At 43.4% G+C, this 16,280-nt stretch overlaps 1 protein-coding gene across 1 annotated transcript in view; it reads left to right on the top strand.

Moving 5' to 3' along the window:
* RAB38 (RAB38, member RAS oncogene family) overlaps positions 1-16,280 on the top strand; it is a 124,022-nt gene that overhangs the window by 41,495 nt on the left and 66,247 nt on the right. Inside the window, exons 4-5 of the mRNA XM_053670872.1 lie at positions 5,667-5,792; positions 9,856-10,006. The gene's annotated coding sequence lies outside the window, so the exon portion shown is untranslated. The remainder of the gene's footprint in view (positions 1-5,666; positions 5,793-9,855; positions 10,007-16,280) is intronic.

Genomic DNA, 16,280 nt, shown 5'->3' with positions numbered 1-16,280 from the left:
TCAATGTGTGTTTGCCTATTGCCTGCCCTACACTGGGGACCTGGCCTGCAACCCAGGCTTGTGCCCTGACTGGGAATTGAACCAGCGACCCTTTGGTTCCCAGGCCAGCACTCAATCCACTGAGCCACACCAGCCAGGGGAAACTATGTTATCTTATCAATCCTTTATTTAAAATTCACATATCCCTTTTGATCTTTTTAGTTTTAATGTCCATGGTACAAATATGGGAATCAGTCATGGTGAATGACTGGTCCATTTTTTATGCTTGTAACACATTTACCCCTGTATCTGCACCCCTTTTTGGGGCTACACTTTCCTCCAGTAATACCTTCTCTGTTCTCTGTCTAATAAGATCCTACCCACATCTCCAAGTCATCCTCAAATTTGTACTGAACCAAATTTTCTGATTAATCCAACCAGAAGTGACAATTTCTTCTTCACACTGAAAAACCAAGGGTTGACCTTGATCTAGGATTAGATGGGGTTTAAATTCTTAGCTGGTCTTACTCATTCCTGCGTACCTCGGAGAGATGAACCCTACTCATCTCTCCACACAACAGCATATGACATAGTTCTGACCCCCTGTTTACTAAAGGACAGATTTGAGTGATTTTATGATTCTCAATTGGGTTTAGGTAGAGATCTTTGGATACTTGGTTCTCCTGGGAAATTATTCTCAACTAATGTTAACATTCACTGATGAATCAGAATCAGTGTGGGAACGATGCATATAATTGCTAATATTGTCAGAATTTTATGGAAAGAGAGTTAAGACTGTATATTCATCAGGGTAATTAACTCTGCTGCTGAGGAAAACAAACTCAAATCACAGTGGATTTAAAAAGATAAAACTTTATTTTGCCTTTGGTATAGTTTGCCTAGGGTCAGGTGATTTGCTGGGAGTTTTGGGGTGACGCTGGCTTCTAAGCAGTTAGTTAGGAAGATTCATTTCCTATCGTGCAGCATGGTTCCCAGCATACATAATCTCAGAGGCCCTCACTTCTAGTCACAAGGTCAGGTGTAGATTAGGGAAGCCTTAGAGTGGTTTATAGCGAGGCCTACATAGTAGTACATCTTCATTCAATTTTATTGGCCAGATGTCAGTCACATGACCCCAACCCAACTTCAGCGGAAACTGGGAAATTACTTTTCCTGCAGTCCCTGGAAGAAGAAATGGAATTGCTCAGTATCCAGCTGTCTGTGGCAGGATACCAGAGGAAGCAGCATTATCAATTCCGTGGATTACAAGAACCGATATTGGAAAAAATCCACCAATGTCAATTCATACAACTACTATGATACCATTTCTTCCCTGCTCCATCTGGAAATGACATCATGTGTTAAGACTATACTAGTCACCCCCAGATATTAAATTCAGATTACTACTTGAAAAATCCAGTCTGAAAAAGTAAAACTATGGAATCCACTAGAAACTAAACTTTTCTTGTTCTCCAACATGTACCAATATCACATTGAAAAGCCAGGAAACACGATGGGCTTCTTCTCACTAGCTGTAATTTTTTAGTTCTCCAGGATCATCAGCATAGGGAGAGAGCAAAGAGGTCAAATTCGGGAAAAGTCAGTCTTCCATTGAAGGGGTGTGAACTGGAGCTGGTGCTTTTGGGGTATAGTGGAGGTTCGGTGATATTTTTCTTTTTCCTCCTGAGGCACATTTGTCAGTTCCTTGGAGATTTCCCAGTTGGGAATACCTGCTTTCCACACCATTGATATCAGCAACATCTTCCTCTTGGCAGTCCACTCACACCCCCACCCTTTTCTTTATGAAGCTAATAAACACATTTATAATGAGGCTGACTCTTGGACAAAGTCTATGTATTTTAAAACAACCTCCAGGATGGCTCCCTACTGCACAATCTTTGTGGGTTCTTGACATATTTGCATCTTTACCTGTCACTAGTGGAAACTCAGCTGCTTCGCAATGTAGAACACTACTTTTCACTCTGGCACTAGGACCGGGGTCACAGCTCACTCATTTTAGGTTTCTCAGGCATTAGTTTCCACACCCCATTAGCAAGTTGTCTAAATGGTCTTTTTGAAACCTTTCTAGATAAATCAGATGGAAGGAGAAGCACACTTTTTACTTTGGGAGCAAGAGTGGCAAAATATATATATATATATATTGCAACATTCTCAACTACTCTCCTTTAAGAATTTTCTCATTCCTCAACCTCAATTTAGGAGGTAGCTTTTTAGTCACATTATTTTTTAAAAATCTGCATAGGTGATATACTATCCCTTTGGAATTTGAGGGGAGTGGGTATTGGCATATATTGTTTTGTTTAAGCTATGGGCCTGCCCTCAACCAATACTGAAAAAATCACCAATTTAAAATATTGTTAGCTTAATAATAAGTAAAATTTTTCAAGAAATGATTTATTTTTAAAAAATAAATTTGAATAGATTGACTAAATGTCATGTCTCAAACATTTGCATTCTGATTGGGAAATAAAGAGGAAAAATTAGAACTCAGTTGCCTGAAAATTTTTGGCCATCATTTGAGTGTGCTAGAGAGATTGTTTTGATTGCGGGAATCTCATTGGTCATGTGTATCTTGCAAAATGGTTGTTGAGAGCACATGTTGAAAGGACATGAAAATGATACCCTACTTCATGCTTTTCACAACATGGCCATCACGCATATTCATACATGTAATGTGAAAACTTCTTTAGTTAACAAAATGAAGGTGCCTTATCACCATCAAAAAATGAGAGAAGCTGCTATGGGAGAGCGAGATATGTACATTTGTATTTAACCTAAAACTAATTAAAAGAGCTGATGTTACTATAGTAATGTCAGACAAAGTCAACTTGAGAATGTGGAATATTACCAGGGGAAATAGGTCATCACATTATAATAGAGAGGACACGTGACCAGAAACACATAACAATTCTAATCTTGGGATTTAGATTGAGAGATTGGCAGTTTTTGTCTCTAGTGCTGAAAAAGAGGACAGTTGACTGAACCTGGGACAGCCAGCTGTGTCCTTGAGAGGCTTCCACATGGCTCTTCTGCTTTCTACCTCAAGTAACTGCAAAATCTGGCAGATGCCTTGAGGGGGAGATTAGTTGTGTGCCTGAGACCAACCTCTTCTCACTGGTCTTTCTTTATATTCGAATCACCCTGAGACTAAGGAAGTCTCAACTTTTACTTATAGAATCTTTTGCATAACTCCAAGCCTCTGTCCAGCCCCCAACTTTAGGAACTATTTTATGTGGGCCTTTATGATCTGTGATTTATAATAGCAAATAATATATTATATTTGGTCTTCCCCCTGTTTTCTGGCCCAGAGTTCCCTAAACCCTTAAATTTTGTTAAGTGCTGAGAGCAATAGATATCTTTTGTTATGTTAATAAAATAACTTGGGAAGCACCTAAGGATAAGGGCTAGTTGAAGTGAAGCCAACCGTGTTATCTGTGGGTCGGAACTTCCATTCCAAGCCCTGAATGCCCAGAGAGGGGAGTAGATAGGCGCTAGAGACTGAGTTCAATCAACAACGGCCAATTATTCAATTAATTGTTTCTCAAGTGACAAAACGTCTGTAAAAACCCAAAGGTTGGGGTCGAGAGCCTCTGGGTTGGTGGACGTAAGAGTGCTGGGACAGGGGTGTGCTTGGGGAGGACGCGGAAGCTCCAGGCCTTTTCCTCTGGCTGCTTCTGAGTTGTATCCTTTTATAGTCAACCAGTGATCTAGCACATAAAATGTTTTCCTCCGAGTTTGGTGAACTACTCTTGTAAAGTAATTGAAGTCGAGGAGGAGATCATTGGACCCTCCCATCTGTAGCCGGTCATCAGGACCTTAGCTGAAAACCTGGACTTGTGACTAGTGTCTGCAGTGGGCGGAGGCAGTCTTGAGGGACTGAGCTCTTAACCTGTGGAATCTGATGCTATTTCTGGGAGACAGTGTTAGGACTGAGTCGAATTGCCAGTACACCCAGCAGGTGTCAGAGAGCTGTTGGTGATGTAGAAAACCCCCTCCCACACACTGGAAATTGGGAACTGAATCTGCAGCCTCCAAGGTCCCTCAAATTTCCAGTTTGTTTTGTACCAGCCCTGCATGATTGTGAAAGGTCTTCTGATTTCTCTTTCTGCAGCAGAGACGCTGGGCCTGAGCTAATTCCAGACCTCCGCCTGGTGTCAGAACGGGCAAATGTCCCTCGAGGGGAGGAAAACGGTGGGAGGCCGGGAGCTCACTTATTCAGGCACTTTCTTCTCTGAAATTTTAATCTGATTTTTGTTTTCCACAGCATCTTGTGATGATGCCTTTAAAATTGAGATTTGTCAAATTTATCTTTTTTTTCTAGGTTTAGTTATTTATGGCCAGTGGGAATATAGGTATAATTAGATAACTACCTTTGAAAGTGCACTTCTTTGTTCTATTACTCTTTAAAAGTTTAACCACATGTTATTATGTTAAATCTTCCTTAATTTTATGAATCATCTCTTGAATTTAGGAATTTCTTATATTTAGAGATATAATCATTAAACCAAAGTTTGTCTAAGTAGATTATTTTTATTGAGGAGCAGTATGAATTTAAAAGGATTTTTTTGAAATTCTGTCTCTTTATCTGTGAACATAATTTAGTATTTGCAGAGTTGTGAAAATAATGCAGTACCTACGAAAAGGCATAGGTAATGAAAAAGAACATACAAAACTGAAGTGGCATTTTGTTAGAATGTAGAAGTAAAGGAGCAATCTAAAAAGTACGATGATTTCCCATTATATATTTACTGTTTTGTAAGAGATATAGAGATATACTATCCAAAGCATAGTTCTAGAGAAAGGCTTCACAGGCATATATTTAAGTCCAAGAGACAGGAACACATGTCATTGTATGTGGGGACAACTTTCCTCTCAAGTCCCCCTGTCTGCCTTGGATGAGAGTAAATATGACGGAGACATGATGTGATCTGCTTGGGGAAGAGAAGTGGCCAGTTTCTCCGAGGAGAAAAGGGCCTCGAGCCCCCTCCTCTAGGGCTTTTATTGGGTTCTAATACACAGGAGTACAGGGCAGCAAGGATCAAACAGTAGGTAACATTTCAAAGAAATCTGAGGGCTTACTATGAGTCCAAGTCTGTCAGGAACAGAGTTTTAGGGTTTCTTGCTTGAACCCTTAATATATAAATGAAAGCACTCTTAGCAGAGCAGATTTCACAGGTTTATCAAGAAGTCTTTGTGATGCCAGATTTTTCCCCAGGACACGCTCTAGCAAGGCAAGGAGCTGCACCTCTCCCCCAAAAGTATTCAGGCTTAAGGGGATTAGAGCCAGGAAGCACTTCTCCCAGAGAACATGGGGACTCGGGCTTTGTCAAAGCCGGAGGGGTGAGAGTCCATTGCTCTCTGTTGCAGCCCCCAAGTCCTTCCATGAAGGCCTCCCAGGTGATGGAGTCTGGCTTAGGTTGCCCCCCACTGTGAGGGGTCTTACCCGTCATTGACTTCCGACCAAGTTTTGGGGGCAGGGAGAGGAACTGAGGCAGCGTTTGCTACCAGAGACAGGCTTTGTCTCTTGCAGCTCGAATTCCAAAGGTCGTCCCTTGCCCTTAGCCACAAGGGGTAGAGATACAATTCCTAGAGCCAGGCAGAACAGTCTGCAATTGTATACATTTTTGATTCATTTAGTTTCATGTATGTTATTTCTGAATTTCCAGGATCTCAAAGATATGCTCTTTTATGTTTAAAAAATAAGACAGTTCACACTGAAAAGGGTGAAGAATCTTACATCAAGTCACAGGCATAAGCAGGAGATTGAAGGGCCAGCATTCAAACCTCAGGAAGTAAGTACAAACCTAGGCTCTTTGAACAATACCAGAGAATGTGCTTCCCACCTTTTTTCTCATAGTTTTACTGGGAAAAGAAAAGATTGTAACTCAAAATTCTCTGTAGTCTGTTCTGTTCTACTTGGAGCATGAAATAATAGATATAAGGAAGTCAGATATCATGGCGTAGCCACCAAAGCTCACTTGTCTGGGGATCGAAAGAACCATTCTGGAAGTCTCCCTGTGGAGTTGTTACCAGACAGGGGCCTGGCCCTGAGTGGGTCTGCCTGTGGCCAGCTGTAGTGTGTGGGTTCTTGACTTCAGATAGGGAAGAGTTCCCAAGAGCAGTCCAGGTGACTGTGAGGACCTGTTACCGAACAAGAGGTCGGGGGGGGGGGGGGGCCTAGGGATGCCGAAAACTGCTACACAACAGGGGCCCCTCCCAAGGACAAAATACTAATATTTACTGGGCTCTTCTGTCTGCTGCCAATTGGAGAGACATCTGTCAATGCCAGAGATTTGTGAAAAGGAAACGAAATGTTTATTTAATGGTATTTAGGCTTAACGCCACCACTAAAATATCAAAGTCCTTTAGGGTATACACCTACGGCCATACAGCGCTCCCTTCTCCCCCTGTACCAACTCCGGGTACCGTAAATCAGGAAAGGAGCACACGTCTGTGTTGCAGGCCGCTGGCGCTGTCAGCTGTGTCACCATGCAGGCAGGATCTCTCTCTAGTTAATCCAAAGTACTGTGATACCCTCTCATGGCCCACTGGCAAGAGTCCTTTGTACCCAGTTCCAGTCAAAGTCTCTCTTGCTCTCGAGGCCACGCAACCAAAGGGGGCACCCCAAAGCCGCGTGTGCCTCTTCTACCAAAGCTGCAGGGGTTTGCACTCCACCAAAAGCACATGGCTTTCTTCTTCACCTGGCTGCAGGGATCTCCATTCTGGCAAAGCTGCGTGGTTTTCCCTTTCACCTGGGTAGTTCTCCCCTCATGTCCTGGAGCCAGTCTTTTCCAAGCTCTCACATGGTGCTTCTCACTCTAGGGCGCAGCCCTCTAGTTCCATCTTGAGTCCCAGCCACTCCCTTCTCCCTGGCTCCAAACTTGGCCACTGCTATTTAACATATCTATGAAGCCAGTTAAAGGTTATAGATATGTTAAATAATCATTCCAGAGGTTAGCTGCAAAACTGTTGCTATGCAAAACAGCTCTCAATGGCCCTGCTCCATTGTCCCTTCCCCTGGGGGGGCGGCGGTGAGGACATCTTATAGGTCTCTCCAATATTCCTGTACACTTTGAATTCTGGACACCATTCCAAATCCTTTTTGCACCCCCCCCCCCCCGGCTGCACCCTGTATCAGACCCACTGATGAAAGCTGGGGACCATGAAATGAGGACTTAGCATAGAAGGAGCAACAGCAGAGCCAAGGCTGGGCTGGCTTATTCGATGAGGGAAGTCAGAGAAAAGGAGCGCTTTGGGGACAGGTTCAGGGCATCAGCCTGGGACGAGCTGCTGCTGCCCATTGTGTTAGTGTTTAGGAGACGCGAAGGGAAGTCAGGGAAGAAGAAGGGAAAGGAAATGCCATTCCCCAGAGGGAGAGTGCAGGCTGAGTCCTTTGTCTTGAGTTTTTATCTCTTTCTAGCAGGCGGGAACCTTAGGGGAGGACTTGGGGGAGGGTTTCAGAAGCATGCGCATCAGTTCTCCGGGTGCACCCTTTTCAGGGTCATGGTGTCTACTGATGGGTCAGAAATAGGACAGGGAGCCCTTTAGTCTTTGCAGCTGGTACTGGTTTTGCTGCTTTTCTGGCCCTGGGGAGATAGGTCGGATAACACAACTGAGGCCTAGATGTTCCCTCCAGGGAGGAAAGGCCAGGGGAGGAGAGGTTACTCTGGGGGTGAGGTCCTTGTTTTCCCAGTTTCACCCCCTGCCAGCGTCTCAGGGCACTCTGCCCTGATAACCATGTGCCCTGGCTGTAAACTGCTTGACCAGTTTGCTCAGCTCCCTGTCTCAGTTTCCCTATTCCACTTGCCAAAGAATTTTCCTAGCTTCTCACTATTCTGTCTCAGCGTTGTCTTTTTTTTTTTCAACTGCTAACCACATATTGATCATTATCTAGGCAAGTTAGACAGCCAAGGGTGTCAGCTTCCAGAAGGGGAGTGGGAGTGGGGGAAAAGATTCTTATTCTTACAGGGGATAAGAAGCATAAATGGTAGCTACAAAACAGACAGGGGGAGGTTAAGAATAGTATAGAAAATGTAGAAGCAAGGAACTTATATATATGAACCATGGACATGAACTAAGGGGGGTGGGGGGAATGCTGGTGGGAGGGGAGGTGCAGGGCAGAGCGGAATAAAGGGGGAAAATGGGACAGTAGCATAATCAAAAAATGTATATAAAAAAACAAAAACAAAAAAGAGAGGGTGTTCAGAGACAGTGTTATGGAAATAGAGGATTTCGCTGATGACAGAGAGAAAATAAGTTCCTGAAGGCATAACGGAAGGATGTGAAATGCTGAGGCCCAGGTAAAAGTAGGATCACAGTAGGGGTTTCCCAGCAACAAGCATCTGAGAGTCCAGTAGCCAGAGAATGAGCTGGTTGTTCTGAGCCTAAGAAAGTGACCAGGTAAGAACAGGAATAAAGGCACAAAGGTATTAGTTCCACAGGGCTGCAGGGCGGATGGCGCATGTGGAACAGTGAATGTCCGTAAGTGGAAGAGTGGATAGTGGTGGGTGAGAACAGGAAGAAGAACAGAGAGGGTCAGTCACCCATAGGGAAGCTATCAGCATCTGGTGGCACACAGGCCTCAGACCGATGAGAAGGCAGCCCCAGTGAGAGGGCAAGGAGCGCCTGCTCACCATCAGGGAGGCTGGATGAGCAGGGCCTCAGTTCTTCAACCAAGATCTCTTTTGATTAACACAAGTCCCTAAATTTGGCAAAAGGTTGCAAGTCTTCAGTCTCACAGTTCCAGCTATTAGAGCTAAAAGCCTGGCACACAATTAGTACTTTCCGGCTATTACTTTCTAGTAAGACCCTATTTTTCTTGACTAGATGTCTGCCAAACTATATTCATCTCATTTTCGATCCAGATAATTTAAAGTGTTGCCAAATAATTTCAAGAGCTCTAAACCAGGGAATCAATCATTGGAATGTTAGTTTAACTCCACTCACTAATAGTATGTTTTAAGGTTTTCAGATCCATATCTTTGCATTATTTGTAGTAAGTCTATTTTATCACACTAACTTCAGTGCAGGGTACGTTAGGTAGGACAGAAAGCACACCAAGGCAGGCAGGAGGAAGGAGACATGTCTTACCCACTGACTCTGCAGTCCTGAACCTGATCAGATAATATTGCCAGGTGTTCCAACATCATAGGAAATACTATGCTAGCATAAGAGGAGGGCAGTCCTTGAAATTCTGTGAATCCTTTCTACTTTCTGGGAAAAAAGCCTTTGAACCTGTGCTTTCATCCCAAGGCCTGAAAGGCCAGAAAATGGCCCACAATGTCCAAAGGAAGAAGCTCATTAACACCTTTGGGTATTCATGCATCACCTCCCAACGCTGGCACCGCCTTTACCTGTCAATCGATATGTAACTTCCTTAGCCCCATCCTGCCAACTACATAAGCCCCCAGAACAAAGGACTCTCTCTCTGGCCACCCGGCCTCTGGCCACACCAGGCTCACTCACCCCTGCCCTTGCCACGCTCTCTCTTCCTTTTCTCCCCCACCTCAGTGAGACCCCTTCTCTTCCATGAGAAGATAACAGCAATAAGCCTGCTTGCACACTAATAGACTTGCTAATTTGTAATATTTTACTGTTGGCAAGAAGAACCAAGTTTTTACTGTAACAGATATAAGAATAAATATGATCAAAGTACCAATCACAAAGGTAAATGGATGTGGTAAATTTATGTCTTAACTTGACTGGCCGTGGGGTACCCATATTAAACATGAGCAGTCAGAGACACCTTGTTTGCTGTCTTTCAGTGATCACTGTCCTTCATTGCCTGATGGCTATGTGCAGTGCCTTGAAAATCATTGTTTAAAAATATTTTGTCCAATGTATTGGTTGTTTCAGGAAGGAGGGTGAGTCTAGTCCCTTCACTCCATCCCCGTTAGAGGCAGAACTGCCCAACCTCCTTACATCTTGCAGCAACTCCATTCTCAGCACATGGCTTATAAGATCTCTCTTCCATCAAGCCATGGAAAAAGAGCATGAAGGATCACATGTAAGTAATTCTTATGAGTCAAGTCTCAAAGTGGTTATTTAATGTCTGTGACATTGCCCTGACTAGACGTCTGTCACATTGCTGCATCTGACCGAAACACCAGTGGGAAATGATAGTCAAACTGTAATCCCAGAAAAAAATTGGAAATAGTTTTTGGTGAATGGCTGACTGATTTCTGCCACGGGGTACCTTCATGGGCACCAAATGCCTATTTTACACTTCCTTCTACATAACAGGAGAGATTTATTCCATGTCAAAACCACCATGCAGGCATTTGTGATTTTTAGGTGATGCTCTTTCCTCTCCATCAAGTCTGATGTCACCTATAATGATTTTGCAGCCTATAAATAACAAAAAAAAGAAAAAGAAAAGAAATTAATTGCTCTCCCATGCCCACCCCGTGAAAAGCATTGGAGCAAGAATGAGATCACCACAATTACAACTTCCATTTAGCCCTGGCCAGTGTGGCTCAGGTGGTTGGAGCATCATCCAGTAGCCAAAGGGCTGTGGGTTCGATTCCCAGGCCGAGTAGGTTGCGGGCTTGCTCCCCTATCTGGGTGTGTACCGGAGGCGATTGACTGATGTTCTCTTCTTCTCTCCCTTCCTCTCTCTCTAAAGGCAATAAAGAAATGTCCTCGGGAGAAGAAAAACAAAACAAGCAAACAAACAAACCCTTTCCTTTTAGACAAAGAAAAGAGTGGGATTCTATTGCAGACTGTTATCTACGGCAATGATGAACATGCCGTCAGGCAGGCATTGTGAGAGCCCTGGCCCCTAACAAATGCAGGAAGATTCCTTGAATACATTTTATTTTTCTTTCTTAGAAGAACTTTTCATCTTTTGTTTTTTGCAGGACCTGACTCCTCCTGCTGGGAGGTACTTTCCTAGTTCATTATCCTTCATTACCTTTCATGGTGACAGCTGAAGTTAGTGTGGGGAAGCATTCTTTTCTCAGGGGTTCCTGAAACTTCCTACTTCTTTTCTGTTCATGGAATTTGGGGGCTTGTTTGTGTTTGCGGTGTGATTTTTCAAGGCATTTTTAGTATTAGTCCATAGCTTCATTAGCAGTTCATTTCCCCCCAAAATTAGTAGAACTGTTTGTTTCCAGGCAGTTTCACATGACTGTCACACACGCTAACATTCTTTCTTGGACATGAGTATGAAACCTGGTTCATTTTTATTTCTGCTTTCTCATCCACATCTCTCTCATTCTCATTGGTGGCTACCTAGATGTGGGGGCGACTTTCCTCACAAGTCCCCCCCCCCCCATGTTCCACAGATGAGAGTAATTATGACTGAGACATAATGTGATCTGCTTGGGGAGGAAAAGTGGCCAATCCCTCAAAGGGGAAGGGCCAAGAGCCCCTTCCTCAAAGGGTTTTTATTGGGTTCCTTTGCACAAGAATACAGGTAAGGATCAAACAATAGATAGCATTCAAAGAAGTATGAGGGTTTATTCTCAGTCAGGGTCCGATAGCTAAAGACCCATAAAACTTTGAGGAACAAAATTCTTGCTTGGACCCTTATCATTTAAATGAGAGCATTCTAAACAAAGCAGGTTTTACAGGATTTTTACATATTCTTTCTTGTGCTTGATTTACTGCCCCCCCCATACCTGCCCTTTTCAGCACAGGGTTGCACCACCTTCTCCATCAAAGGTTTTTAGGCTTAAGTGGATTAGAGCCAGGAAGTGCTTCTCCCAGATGGAAATGGGGACTCGAGCTATGTCAGAATAGTCGGGGGGTGGACAAGGGTCCATTGCTCTCTCTTTGTCACAACTCCCCCCAAGTTCTTCCATGAAGGCCTCCCAAGTGACGGTGTCTGGCCTAGGTTGCCCCTCTCTAAGGGGTCGTACCCACCATGGACACTGACCATGCTTTGGGGGCAGGCAGATGAAGCAGGGGCAGCATCTGCTGCCAGAGACAAGCTTTGTCTCCTGTGGCCCACATTCCGGAGGACACTCAGCCATGGGGGGCAGTTACAATTTCTGAAACCAGGCAGAGCGGTTCCCAACACCTAGAAACCACCTGAAGCCATCTGCGGGCATGCCATACATTGTTAGGCTAATGTTGTCTAAAGTTTTTTTTCAATCTTACCTTTTTCTTTTTGAGGTTTAGAATAAATCATTTTTTTCAATCCTTTGAGGCCTTAAGTCTTGGAATCTACATATTACCTTTTATCTATGATGGAAAACTATTACCTAACCTGATATCTTTCTTACAGTAAATTGTTAAAATAGTAGCAATGCATACTAAGATTATGGGTCTTTCAACCACTTCCCCTGTGCTACTGTTAGAGGAAAATGAAGCAACCAGACACTGAGGGATTCTGGAGTACGAGGTTTATTAATGTGCATGGGACCAGAGGAGTCAATCTCCAAATTCTGAGCCCCGAACAAAGGATTCTTGGGGTTTATATAGTCCACGGGGTCTTCCTGTCTACGTAGCAAAGCGAGATACAGAAGTAGAATGTGGAAGTTAGTTCTAGCTACGCGGCAGAAGCAGAGTACAAAGGCTAAATGTGAAAATTAGTTCTATCAGCGGGGGTGCTAGTCCCAGTCCTTGTGACTGTCCTGCTGTTTGCTTTTCCCAGACGGCCTTATCGCTCTCCCAGGGCGCCTGGGGTTTTGGGTGAGCAAAGGTCTTCCAAAGCTTCCCACATCACTACAGGCCCATAACTACCTTTCAAATTACTGAAACATTTGTTTTATCAAATATTTTCCTTTTGTGAAATATAGATCACCAGCTTTCCAGAGTGTTCTATCTTCAACTAAACCAACTACAACTAAACAACTAAATCAACATCATAAAGTTTAGACTGTTCTTGTAGCATCCCCCACCCTCCTTCTGGAATCAGCATTTTACAGCGAGTGAGTCGATAAAGTAATGCCATGGCTCAAACGCTATAATTTATTTTCCTTTTATGGGAAGTCTAAAATGTGTGCTTCTCATGCACAGGTGGCTCTCTTTCAAGTGGTACCCACCGAGGCTTGCCATCTCCTACCTACAGCCCCTAGGATTGCGATGCTCTCCTCCATCAGCGAGTGGAAGGAGAACGCGTGGGGGGTCAAGCATGGGCTGTGCATGGAAGTAGATGCATCGCTTTGGGGGTTTTTTGGCCAGAACCCTTCACAGGGCCAAAAATGACTGAAGGGAAGGCTGGGAAATACACATAATCCTGTTGTGTGGACAGGATGAGCCCAAAACTTTGGTGCATAGCTGAAGATTTTCTGAACGGAAGCCAGTATTGTGGAAGCTAGAGTAGAAATACTGATAAACCTGAATCCTTCTAAATTCTTTTAAGTTACTCTGTCAGGTTTCACCCTATAACTGGACTTTTCAACCATGTAAGCTAACATTCTTTTTATTGTCAAAGGCTATTTTAGTTGAAATTTCTGCCACTTTCTATGCCAAGCATTGTAATTAATATAGTTTCCAAGTGAATTTTCCTGTAACAGCCACTAACAACCACCCTCCCTGCCCCCACCCGCACTGCTGCCTTCCTGTTATTCTAACTATTGTGAAGCACAGTCTAACTGTTTCATGCTTGAGTTCCCAATTCCCAGTAAAGCATCTGATGTATCAGGCCTGCATGTTGGGAATTCAGCTCAGTCCGAGTGATGAGGCTTCAAAATACGTAAGATCGGAGTTTGGGAACAGGCTAATTCCAGGTCTGAAGGAGCTTTTGGAATTCCTGTTTATTTGAGAGTTAATCTTGTGTAGGAGGGTGATCTGTGATGATTCACCAAAGCTTCAGAATATATGACCACACCTTTGAACTTCCCTAGACCAGAAGAAAATTCACATATTAGTCACTGGTTTAAAGAAAACGTTTTCCTCCTTCCTGCCCCTGCCCCTGCCCCTCCTTGCGCCCCGCCCCACCCTCGCCCTTAAGAGATCATCTGAGCCTAAATTACACTTCTTGGTGGTACCTAATCTGAATTTGTCTTAATTCTGAATTGCTTGAATGCAATTCAAGAGAGCCTACTTTCTAAGCCAAATAGAGCTGAGCCAGGTTCTTATCTTCTGGTGTCTGCCTCCTTTTGTTTCCTTTATAAGAACAGAAACTCATTTTTTCCCATTTTTTTGTGATTTGGGGAATCATTCATGGAGTGTCTCCTGGGTATCAGGCACTCTGCAGTGTGCTGGAAAAAAGCCAAATTGAGTGAGTTCCATAAATTAGGCAGGGGAAGAGCTCATAGACATTCAGGCAATTTCTAGATTGTTAATGTGATATTATGTGGAAAAAATACAGTCATTAAAGTTTGAAGCTATAGACATACCTCATTTTATTCTGCTTCACAGATGTGTGTTTTCCAAATTGAAGGCAAGACCTTCCACCAGCAAAAGAGATTATGCTTTGTTGCATTACTTACAGGTTGTGTTAATTATGAAATTGAGCTCTCCTTCTCTGAGCTTTAAATAGTTCATTGTAAAATTGTGGATAATACCATTATTTTGAAGTTAGACTAATTGCTAAATGACGCAACATTAGTAAAAGTGCCTGGCACAGAGTAGGATTACAAGTATTTCTTTTATCCTCTTTTCTTCTCTCTCATCTCCCTTTGAATAATCCAGTCAAGAATATAAACACAAATATTATTTCGGAGATCAGTACTTTTCTTCCTCCCTAGGCTGGCAGTTGCGTGGACAGTTATTTATTTATTTATTTATTTATCTTTAGAGGGGAAGGGAAGGAGAGAGTGAGAGAAACATCAATGTATGGTTGCCTTTCATGCGTCCCCTGCTGGGAACTGGCCTGCAGGGAACTGGCCTGCAACCCAGGAATGTGCCCTGACTGGGAATTGAACTGTGATTGTCTGGTTCGCGGGCCCGCGCTCAATCCACTGAGCTACACCAGCCAGGGCTGCGTGGACAGTTTTTAAAAAATATATTTGATTGATTATGCTATTACAGTTACCCCATTTCCCCCCCTCCATTCCCCTCCACCTTTCACACCCCCTCCCACCCACATTCCCTCGCTTTAGTTCATGTCCATGTGTCATAAGTTCTTTAGATTCTATTATTTCCCCTACTATTCTTGCCACCCCCGTCTATTTGCTACGTACCATCTGTGCTACTTATTCTCTGTACCTTTTCCCCCTCTCTCCTCCTCCCACTCTTCTGTTGCTAACCCTCCATGTGATCTTCATTTCTGTGGTTTTGTTCCTGATCTAGTTGTTTGCTTAGTTTGCTTTTATTTTAGGTGTGGCTGTTAATAACTGTGAGTTTGCTGTCCTTTCACTGTTCATATTTTTATCTTCTTTTTCTTAGGTAAGTCCCTTTAACATTTCATATAATAAGGGCTTGGTGATGATGAATTCCTTTAATTTGATCTTATCTGAGAAGCACTTTATCTGCCCTTCCATTCTAAATGAAAACTTTGCTGGATAGAGCAATCTTGGATGTAAGTCCTTGCCTTTCATGACTTGGAATACTTTTTTCCAGCCCCTTCTTGCCTGTAAGGTCTCTTTTGAGAAATTAGCTGACAGTCTTTGGGCACTCCTTTGTAGGTGACTGTCCCCTTCTCTCTTGCTGCTTCCTGGATTCTCTCCTACATTTTAATCTTGGATAATGTAATTATGATGTGCCTTGGTGTGTTCCACCTTGGGTCCAACTTCTTTGGGACTCTCTGAGCTTCTTGGACTTCCTGGAAGTCTATTTCCTTTGCCAAATTGGGGAAGTTGTTCTTTATTATTTGTTCAAATAAGTTTTCCACTTGTTGCTCTTCCTCTTCCCCTTCTGGTGCCCCTATAATCAGATGTTGGAATGTTTAAAGATGTCCTAGAGGTTACTAAGCCTCTCCTCATTTTTGTGAATTCTTGTTTCTTTATTCTTTTCTGTTTGGTTGCTTCTTTCTTCCTTCTGGCCCACTCCATTGATTTGAGTCCCAGTTTCCTTTCCATCACTATTGGTTCCGTGTATTTTGCTTAATTTCATTTAGTGTAGCCTTCATTTTTTATCTAATTTGCGACCAAAATCTACCAGTTCTGTGAGCATCTTGATCACCAGTGCTTTGAACTGTGCATCTGATAGGTTGGCTATCTCTTGGTCGCTTAGATGTATTGGCTCTGGGGCTTTGATCTGTTCTTTCATTCAAGCCTTTTTATTTGGGGGGGGGTGTCTGGTTGTGCCTGTTATGTAGTGAGGGGCAGAGCCTTAGGTATATGTTGGGAATCTTGCCTTTAGCTAAAAACACTGCGTTGATTACCGGAACCTGTAATCAACAAGGACTTTCAAAACAACCTCCGGCTAGCGTCCGTGTGCATGTGCTC

Source organism: Artibeus jamaicensis, unplaced genomic scaffold, assembly GCF_021234435.1.
Source record: "Artibeus jamaicensis isolate MK-2021 breed Jamaican fruit bat unplaced genomic scaffold, CSHL_Jam_final contig_64, whole genome shotgun sequence".
Taxonomy (NCBI): Eukaryota; Metazoa; Chordata; class Mammalia; order Chiroptera; family Phyllostomidae; genus Artibeus; species Artibeus jamaicensis.
This window is presented reverse-complemented; position numbering and strand designations above follow the sequence as displayed.